At 43.3% G+C, this 7,746-nt stretch overlaps 1 long non-coding RNA gene across 1 annotated transcript; it reads right to left on the reverse strand.

Annotated features, from left to right (window-relative positions):
* Positions 1-6,380: 6,380 nt before the first annotated feature.
* LOC133116301 (uncharacterized) lies at positions 6,381-7,341 on the reverse strand. Its single transcript, XR_009705855.1, has 3 exons — positions 7,280-7,341; positions 7,058-7,087; positions 6,381-6,460 (listed from the first exon to the last, which is right to left on the reverse strand). It is a non-coding gene; the product is annotated as an uncharacterized LOC133116301 (long non-coding RNA).
* Positions 7,342-7,746: the final 405 nt, after the last annotated feature.

Genomic DNA, 7,746 nt, shown 5'->3' on the forward strand with positions numbered 1-7,746 from the left:
TGGGTTCGAATCCCCGTCGGCCGGGGCCTCTCTGTGTGGAGTTTGCATGTTCTCCCCGTGTCTGCGTGGGTTTCCTCCGGGTACTCCGGTTTCCTCCCACAGTCCAAAGACATGCATGTTAGGCTGATTGGAGAGTCTAAATTGCCCGTAGGTATGAGTGTGTGAGTGAATGGTGTGTGTGCCCTGCGATGGACTGGCGACCTGTCCAGGGTGTATTCCTGCCTTTCGCCCAATGTATGCTGGGATAGGCTCCAGCCCCCCTGCGACCCTGATCAGGATAAGCGGGTTCAGATAATGGATGGATGGATGAGCAACACAAAGTTGATTTGACTGGTTTGGGTTTATTGCTGGGTATATAGGTCTATAATGAGCAGCTTGTGAATTGACCCCACCCCGCACCTGACACACAGCAACTATTTCTGGGAACATGATTTCACAGAAAATACGATACAATATTAAAGACATAGGTCCAACTAGTAAATGTATACCCACTTTTATTTGGTAACAATTCATAGTTTTTGAGTCATCAGCTATGCAAATGAGCTGGGTGGCAACTGAAAGTCCATAACAACATATGGCTGCCCCACACTGCAAATACAGTAACAATTGCTGGGAACATGATTTCACCAAAAATACTGTAGAATATTAAAGATATGGGTCTATAGAGTAAATCTATACCCCCTTTTATTTGGTAACAATTCATAGTTTTTGAGTTATCAGCTATGCAAATGAGCTCCTCGTGAATTGACAGTCAATAGCATTGCATGTCCATACCAGACTAAATACAGGAACAATTGCTGGGAATATGATTTTAGATAATAAATGTATAATACTATATATATTATACATAGATTTAATGTATGCCCCAGTTCATTTGGTAACATTTTTTTCAAACATTAAGCAGGTATGCAAATGAGCTGTTAATAAACCAAACGTGTAAAGCCATTGTTGTGTGACGTCAGACAGGTTCCTTACGTGAAGTCGAGGTAGATGGATTTGAATTTCGACTTTGAGTGATGTTCTATTGCGTTTTTTTTTTAGTATGAGGTCGGAAAGCCTTCCGAGTTGTCTGGAATGCAGCATTAGCTCTGATATTGTTACCTTGACACCGCGTGATGATCGAAGAAGGTGTTTCATTAAACGGAAAAGGTACATTTATAGTATAAATTGTTACCAAATGAAAGGGGGTGTACGTTTACTCTATAGACTCTATATCTTTAACATTTCACTGTCTTTTCTGTGAAATCATGTTCCCAGCAATTGTTACTGTATTTGCCGTGTACGGCGGCCATACATTTCCTAGAATGCAAAGGGTTTCCTTTTTTTCCCATTGACAGTTATAATTTGTGTCAGTTGTGAGGGACTAAGTTAATTAACGTCACGTCCCAAAAACACGATGAGGCTAACCTAGGGTATCGTTAGCATGTTACTTAGCTAGCTATGTAATTTGGTGACGCCCCTGCATCCGTGGATTTAATTTAATAGATTTGATGTGTCGGACTAGGTTATTTTATGCATGGCATGCTTCTCTTTTCGTGCCAAACCCACCACTCGTGAAACTATTTTTGTCTCATCTGACCATAGAATCCTGTTCCAATCAAAGTTCCAGGGATGTTAACGAACTTGAGACACTTACAGTTAGGGCTGCCACCCGTCCTGGATTCTCCGGGACTGTCCTGGATTTTTGTTGTCTCTCCTGGAAAAAGTAATGAAACGAAATGTCCCGGAATCTAAGTATTTTCGAGTGTTGCATCCATTAGTATTGCTTAATGAAATGTAGACAGCGTATCCAGTGTTCGTTCCTAAATGTAATGTAACAAATGCTGCAGAGACGTTGTTAACCTTCACGAATTACACTCTTTATTTGTGTAATGAAAGAGGAATTGACGCCAAGCACAAGGTAGTTGCGCACCACATTCCTTCATGCTCACGCACCCTCGAGAGCGATTGACAGTCCGGTACTCAGTTCACCAGCTTCATATGTGTCCAGGACTGAGGTGGCAACCCTACTCAAAGTACATTTGCTGTGATTAGATGCTCCAAAATCTACAGTTAGATGCAACCTCCATACCAAACCCTAACCCCAACCCAAAACATTGAATGGTTTCAGTAAAAATTGCTTTTTTTGTGAGCAATCACGAAATTCAATTGAAACTCAATTGAACAGCAACGGCTTCAAGCCAAGTTACACTTTGAAATGGAGAAAACTTGATAAAATGGCTGTTGCATGATAAGGCAACAAAAGAAGCGTTTGGATGTTTTCCAGATTTCTCACACGGATATTTGTTTATTATTTGTTTATGTGTCAGGGACACTACTTATAAACATTGTTATAGTTTAAAAACACAAATTGTACATGGGTCTCTAGACAGATCTAATTTTCAACCCTGATTAGTCTTTTTAGTTTTGAAATCAAAATGATTTTGGTAATAAAATTAGATTAATTGCAACCGGATATAGGCGGCACGGATGGTGCAGTGGGTAGCACTGCCGCCTCACAGCAAGGAGGTCCTGGGTTTGAATCCCTGTCGGCCGGGGCCTCTCTGTGCGGAGTTTGCATGTTCTCCCTGTGTCTGCGTGGGTTTCCTCCGGGTACTCCGGTTTCCTCCCACAGTCCAAAGACATGCATGTTAGGCTGATTGGAGAGTCTAAATTGCCCATAGGTATGAGTGTGTGAGTGAATGGTGTGTGTGCCCTGCGATGGACTGGCGACCTGTCCAGGGTGTATTCCTGCCTTTCGCCCAATGTATGCTGGGATAGGCTCCAGCCCCCCTGCGACCCTGATCAGGATAAGCGGGTTCAGATAATGGATGGATGGATGGATGGGCAACCGGATATAGATAGGAAAAGGAAAGTATAGTAGTTTGAATGAGATTTACAGCATAAATGCATGTAAGACGTGTCCATGGTCAGTGGATGCAAATCTGATTCTGTTCATGCCATTGTTTTATGTTTTCTTTCAAAAACCCTGGGCTCTGTTTGTGTTTTAATTTCAGGTAGAGCATTCCATGGTTTTTATCGTTTGTGACTTTTACTGATAAATTTGGTTGACATTGTGGTACTCTGTAATGTTTCTGATTTTAGTCTCTTTACCTGTATATTCTTATTATTTATTATTATTATTCACACCTGGTTATCTGTCATCCATTACAGTTCATTGCACTCGTCTGCCTTGTGATGTCTGTGTCTGCATGTTTCACTCCCCGGTCTGCGTGCTTCACTGCGGTTTCGGAATTTTCCGGATTTCAATGATTCCTTCTCAATCCCGCTTTTCTCACTTCCTGCTTTTTCTCCATTTCATTTTGGAGCTAGCACTAATATACTAATAACAACTAACATAGATTTTGTACAGTACTAATGATATTAACACACTAACTGTCTAGCTTACTGACGAACTAACAGTCACTAGTTTTGGGTAATTAGATTTAATCACGTAAACTAACATACTAACGTTAGCTCCAGTTTCGATACTGCTCTGCAACTCTGCCTCTCTGTTCTGTCATTCCTTGCTTTGATTCAGCGAAGTGTTGGCACCTGCTCCCTGCTCTCACTACCTTGCTTAACTCATTTCCCCCTTGTTATTGTATTACTACCCATGTATGTTCACCTGTTGTCTATTTGTTTAGCCCACCTTCTCCCCAGCCCCGCCTAGATTGTCACCTTCCCTCATGTATTTAAACCTCAGTCTCTGTTTCACCCATTGTCAGAACGTTGATCAGTTACAGAGCTGAATTACTTGTGCGCCTATTTCTTGAGATTCCTAAAGACACCACTTTGATTTTCGAGCTTGCCTTGCCCTCTTGTTTTGTTGACCCTTCTGCTTTCCTGGTTTTTGATTATCTGCTTAGTTTTAGTGACTTCGGTTTTTGCCCTCGCCCTTTTGTACTTTCGCCTTCTGATTTACTGGATTTTTGACCTTTTTGCCTGTTCTCTTGACTATTCTTTTGCTTTCTGTTTTTGTGTTTGTCTTGGATCTCCTGGTTTACGAATTCTGAATAAATAACTACGTTTTTGGATTATCCCCTGGTCTGCATCTGGGTCCTCAGTGCCGTACATAACAGGTGGGTCATCTGGGTTGGTCAACCTATGCCAGAAAAGGCTAACCAGGGGGCAATCCTCCCCTGGAGCAATGTGGGGTTAAGGGCCTTACTTCAAGGGCCCAACAGCTGTGCAGATTTTATTGTGATTACACCTTGGATTGAACCACCAACCTTCTGGGTCCCAGTCATGTACCTTAGACACTAGACTACAGGGCTCAGGTGGTAAGAGCAGTCGTCTGGCAGTTGGAGGGTTGCCGGTTTGATTCCCCCTCCCGGGCTGTGTCGAAGTGTCCCTGAGCAAGACACCCTAATTGCTCCTGGGCTGGTTGGTGCCTTGCATGGCAGCCAATCGCTGTGTGTGTGTGTGTGTGTGTATGAATGGGTGAATAAGAAACATTAATTGTACAGCGCTTTGGATAAAGGCGATATATACAGTTCCTGTGGGTTATCCGCTCCCAAGCGTAATGCTGAACTGCCATGCAATGTTTTAACAAACTGTCCCATTTTACCTGAACATGTCATCAGCATGACAGAAGCGGTCTTGGTGCGTTTGAAGGTCAGTAGTTTCTAAACAAGTATACTTTACAACATAAATTCAAAACAGAAACATTGCAGAGATCCGTGATAACTTATAAAAACATAATTGGAGTGAGTAACCAGGTGGTCTTCAGGTGATTCTACCAAAATGACCTGATTCCACTATATTGTGAATGTTCTTTACCCGCGTGTTTCCATTGTAATGTCTGTGTCTGTTTAGCGCAAAGCGAGATAAACTCCGGCTGCGCTCTTCCATTAATGACAGTAATAATAGCCTACGGTTTTTCTCAATCACCTTGGCTCAATTGTCGAATGACAATGAACGTTTTCAAAACAATATGATTTCAAACAATGAAAAATTTTGATTTAAATTACACCGACTAGGTTAATTCATTGAAACAATCATTTAATTTTAAAACGGGAGTTTAAGATTTTGAGTATGGTATGCGCTTTTTGGAGGTGAACCGTAATGTTGTGCTGTATGCATAAAATCAGACAAACAAATCGCTGCAAAACGCCCAGAAATAAAGCACACACGTCAAACAAAATAACCTGGTCTGTAAATTGCAATGAGGTAAATTGAAATAGGACTTAAAACATTACTTTATTAATAAAATAGGAAATGTCAAGCTTATGTGTAGATATTAAATAGATTAGTTCAATTACGATTAGCTGTTCCGACTCACTTCGAAACCAAAACCCTTAATTTCACACCTTAAAAAAGTGAGTTATTACTAATGGATTTTTAAGCGGAAATAGGCACACTTTGCTATACGAGGGGAATTTGTCTACAACAACTAACCCAACAACCGTCTACAACAACAAATAACCCAAATAGGTTGTTGTTGTTGTTGTTGTTGTTGTTGTTGTTGTTGCAGCTGACAGCGGAACAGGAAAAGTCCAGAAAAGAAAGAAAGGAAAAAAAACAAAATAGATTTGACAGAGTGAGTTTAAGAATAATTAATGGAATGTCAATCTTTCACAACATTCTTAAGAGCAGACGGCATTCGGTATTTTCGCTGCGGCTCTGAGAGAGGTCCACAGCTTCCGCGGCCGAGCGAGGGGTCCACAGCTTCCGCGGCCGAGCGAGGGCTAGCCGTTGTATGCCGCCGCGGCTGCTCCTGCTGCTGCTCCGACTGCACCCGTCAGCGCAGTTCCCGCAGCGGATAGACCTCCCGCCCCTGCCAAACACACACAGAACGCCCCGTCCATTTTAAATACAGGCCGCCTCTCTTACGCACTATGAGCGGGAGGAGCTTTGAAAAAAAGAAATTACAATTTTTTTTTATTTTAACCTTTATAGCCTACGGCAGAGGTCACCAACCCTGGTCCTGGAGAGCTACTGGGTCTGCTGGTTTTTGGTTTTCACCTTAAAATCAGCACCCTGTTGAGACCCAGGTAACCAGGTGAGGTGAGTTAGCTGTGTAATCATCTGCTCTAATTGGTTAATTAAGTGCAGAGTAACAGCGACAACCAGCAGACTCCGTAGCTCTCCAGGACCAGGGTTGGTGACGTCTGGCCGACGGGGTAGGCTGGCTGAGCAAATCCACAGCAGTGCCCCGTTCATCACCAGTCACAAATGTTATTTGGGGAGGGGGGTGTATGTAGTACGTATGTAAAATGCAAACTGACCCAAAATTAAACGCAGAAGTCTTGAGTGCGGGTCAGACATAAACAATAAACATAAATGTGTTACAGGAGTTTTAATCGCGTAGGCCTACCAACTGCTTGTAGAACTGCGACTGCCGAACCGGCGGCCACTCCGCCCCCATTGGCTATCGCCGCTGCTGACATCAGTCCGGAACCGATGGATCCAGCCGCGATTCCGCCAGCCGCGAATCCCAATCCCGCGACAGCCGCTGGAACTCCGACCACCGCCAAACCTGCCCCCGGCACAAAGGGACATCCAGTTGTGCGTTTCGGTAAAACCGGGAGGCTGAACTGGTGGCGGCTTGTGTTATTCCATCCATCCATCCATTATCTTAACCCGCTTATCCTGAACAGGGTCGCAGGGGGGCTGGAGCCTATCCCAGCATACATTGGGCGAAAGGCAGGAATACACCCTGGACAGGTCGCCAGTCCATCACAGGGCACACACACCATTCACTCACACATTCATACCTATGGGCAATTTAGACTCTCCAATCCGCCTAACCTGCATGTCTTTGGACTGTGGGAGGAAACCGGAGTTCCCGGAGGAAACCCACGCAGACACGGGGAGAACATGCAAACTCCGCACAGAGAGGCCCTGGCCGACGGGGATTCGAACCCAGGACCTCCTTGCTGTGAGGCAGCAGTGCTACCCACTGCACCATCCGTGCCGCCCGGGCTTGTGTTATTTGTCAATCAAATAAATAAATAACTAGCCTAAAGGAATATTGATATATCTACCTGTTAATAAATACTCGTAAGCTACCTCTGTAAATAATAAACTGCTAAAACACCAAAAAAAAAAAAAAAATTATAATAATAATACAAACCTGCACCAACGACTGCTGCTCCAATGTATTCTAGAGAAAGAAATGTAAAACATACTGGTGAATAAATAATTAATAGTAATTAAGCGTTCAGTCCTATCTTGCGTATTGTCTTTAGCCCCAGTCATTGGATGACTTAATGCAACGTTAACATTATCTTAACTTAAACATGGTGCTGGAACAAAATCTGCAAACTATTCTGTACTAATGCAACAGATTGCTCACCCATCTCAACGGAGTATTCAGCAGTTCTGCGAGTGGGAATCTGAAACATAAATAAGAAGGCCCTTCAGTCCTAACTGGAATTCATCAAGTTGTCGCCCAATCGCCAACAAATCATTCATATTAAATTATCTTTTCATCTCCAAAGACTTGGACTTTCTGCTTCTCACAGAGACTTGGCAAAAAAGCGAGGAATATGAATCTTTTAACGAACTATGCCCACCAGGGTGTTCTTTCACCTGCGCCCCCAGGACCGCGGGTCGACGTGGGGGTCTAGCCGCGGTGTATAAGAACTGTTTTTCAGCTCGGAGGGTGAGCTCTGGCACGTTTCCCTCGTTTGAACTGTTGATGACTAAAGTCGGACGTTCTAACTCGTTTTATTGTATTTTATTTTATCGCCCTCCTGGTGCAAACAGTTCTTTTCTGTCTGATTTCAGTGACTTTTTAGCTTCCATCATTAAATTTGAGAG

This window comes from Conger conger, chromosome 1 (assembly GCF_963514075.1).
Source record: "Conger conger chromosome 1, fConCon1.1, whole genome shotgun sequence".
Lineage (NCBI taxonomy): Eukaryota > Metazoa > Chordata > Actinopteri > Anguilliformes > Congridae > Conger > Conger conger.